Source organism: Acyrthosiphon pisum, chromosome A2 (genome assembly GCF_005508785.2).
Source record: "Acyrthosiphon pisum isolate AL4f chromosome A2, pea_aphid_22Mar2018_4r6ur, whole genome shotgun sequence".
Classification (NCBI taxonomy): Eukaryota; Metazoa; Arthropoda; class Insecta; order Hemiptera; family Aphididae; genus Acyrthosiphon; species Acyrthosiphon pisum.
Genome location: NC_042495.1, coordinates 19,259,136 through 19,261,995, shown reverse-complemented (window position 1 = coordinate 19,261,995; position 2,860 = coordinate 19,259,136).

Here is a 2,860-nt window from a genome sequence, read left to right as displayed (position 1 = left end):
AAAAAAGCGAACATTTTACAAAATATGTATTTACGACAAAATATGTAAAAATATGTAAAATAAAATATGTCTTATTTTATTGCCAATCACGTGAAACAAATTTATCATTTGCAATAATTAATTTATCATGTTTTACTAAAAATATGTATTTACATACAAAGCCCTAGTTATAATGAACAAACTACTGGTTTGAAATTTAATTTTTATAGGTCATTAAACTCAAAATAATATTATGCTTTAGATAATGAAATTAAAATGAATGTTTTAATTTAAAAGAGTAAAAAAACTTATGATGGCTTATGGTATAATACTACTAGTAAAAAATTTAATTTTTTTTTCAAAAATATTGTTTTGTAACTACTTAAAATTATGTAAATTAAATATTTTCAAAAATGTTTGTTTTCTGAAGGAATGAATGTCTTACATTAAATGGATAATATTGGGTTATTATATGTTCATTGTATTTACTATTTACCTATTTTTAAGTGTATTTATTAGACATTTGTACTTAATTAAAAACTATACCATGTATACCGTGTACTGTTCTCATTTAACCATTTCATAAAAGGATAATTTTGTTTGCCTATAAAATGTTGTCGGACAATTGGTTCCATGTTTAAAATAATATATAAGTTGCGTTTCACGCAAGACGTCACATAACCACATCATCAGAGTGGCCGTATAATAAACGCATGGTATTTATTTTGCACAGTTAAAATAACTATAGAGAAAAATTGATTTAAAGTATAAGTATTTAAAGTCCATTTATAAAAAGGTTATAAATGTCTTTATATACTCATATGAATTCATTAAAATGTATACAAATGTTTCATTATAATCATCATTATATTATTTGTATTACAATAGCTCAAAGAAGTGTACAAAAAAAACCTCACGGTAAAATTTATTAATTCAAGTAAATGTATGTGTACATACAATTTAATACATTGTGAACCAGGAGTAGTAAGTATATTATACTACTATAAAACAGAACGTACATATTTTATGTAGTAGGTATATTATAAATTATAATGTAATGTAAAGTTTAAACTAATGTGTTATTAATTATTATAAAAAATTATAATGTAAGAAATCAAAAATTTGAAGTTAAAATAAGAAAAAATAATGAAAATGTTAAAATTATTTCTAGTTTCCTAAATTCACTCACCCACTTTTTTTGTTTTTCTATAAATATCAATAAAACTATTCGTTGGGTCAAAAAGCTTGAACATTTAATACAAGGCTCCTGATATATTGACACAACAGCAGTTGAATAATGTTAAAAATACATTGGCACATTATTTTTTTATAAGCGTTTAAAGTTTGATTTATAACAACAATCATTAAATCATTTTGTAGTTAAAAATTTATAAAATGTTCAACTTTTATAGCTAAGGACTGAACATTTTAAAGGATATTCCACGTAAGTAGTTAATTCTGTAACCAAAAAATCAAGTAGTTTTATAGACACTAAGAATAACAAATTTATTTATTTTTTGTATTTTTTTACTACCCGCCTAGACATTCAGTTAAATCTTAAATGCCCAGACGTTTAACTAATTGCCTATTTCAAGTCAATATAAAAATCAAAATTTTTGTATTATTTATAATTTTTAAGTAAATTTTTTTATTCATTATGTATTATTTATTAATATGTAAGACACATAGGTACTTATATGAAATATTTTTAATTTTGTGTCCTTCGGTAATACTATTTTAAAACTTTGAATTATAAATAAATATATAAGTTGGGTATGATAACAAGAGTGTATGAAATGAATAAAAAATTATATTTTAATCACTAGATTCACTTTCGCATCAGATAAGATGCTGAAAATTAAGTAATTTTACTGTCTTAAAAGGTGATTGCAGACACGAATAAAGAAATTATAAAAACACACATCATTGCTCCGCTCAGAATCTAAAATCATTTATTTAGTGTTGCCATAATATATTATATTATATTAATATACTTTATACAACATTTATAAATGCGATAATAAGTTTTAAATTAATACAATTAAGCACGACTTAATTTATTAGTCGAAAATGCATTAATTAATTTATAATATATATATATATATTATACAGTAATCGGTGTATCGAAAGTCTTCATCCGATTTCAGAAATTTATATTTATATTAAAAATGAATAAATAAGGGTGAAATGAAGTAAAATATATTCTTAAAATAGTCAAGTTTCATTTAATTGTAGTTAAGTACAAAAAGATCTAAATTTGATAAACAAATAAATTAGGTAGATAATTTTAATCTTAATATTATATAAACCTTAGGTATATATAATGTAAAAATGACGCCAACGATCACCATACTTAATTTTTAGATAAAATGTTAAATTTGGTTGTGTAGGTTCATTGTTAATATTTTTAAAAATATCTGAAGGTCCCGGACATTTTTTTAAAAGACTAGCAACACTAATTTTGGAATTCGGCTCCGGTTTTTTAATTAAATCGCCGATATTTGATTCTGAATCGCTATTGCTATAATTATCCGTATTACTAGTAGTGTCATAATTAATAATTATTACCTGGATTGTTGGTTATATCATCTTGTCCTTGAATAATAATGTCTGAAGAAGCCACACTTTTGTTCTCGTTATTATGTTTCTTAGCAGAAACATAATTTTGCATTGTTATTTGTCTTCATGGCAAAAAATTTAAAATTACGTACAATTTAAAATAAATAACTATGGGTAGATGTATTATAATACATGTATTATATACTAATATTAGTTATTGTACATGGATCACGATTCGCGACAAACCATAAACACAAGTCTTCAAACGTCAACTGAATACAGAATAATTATAGCCATATTGCTAGGTTAAGAGAAAATAGTA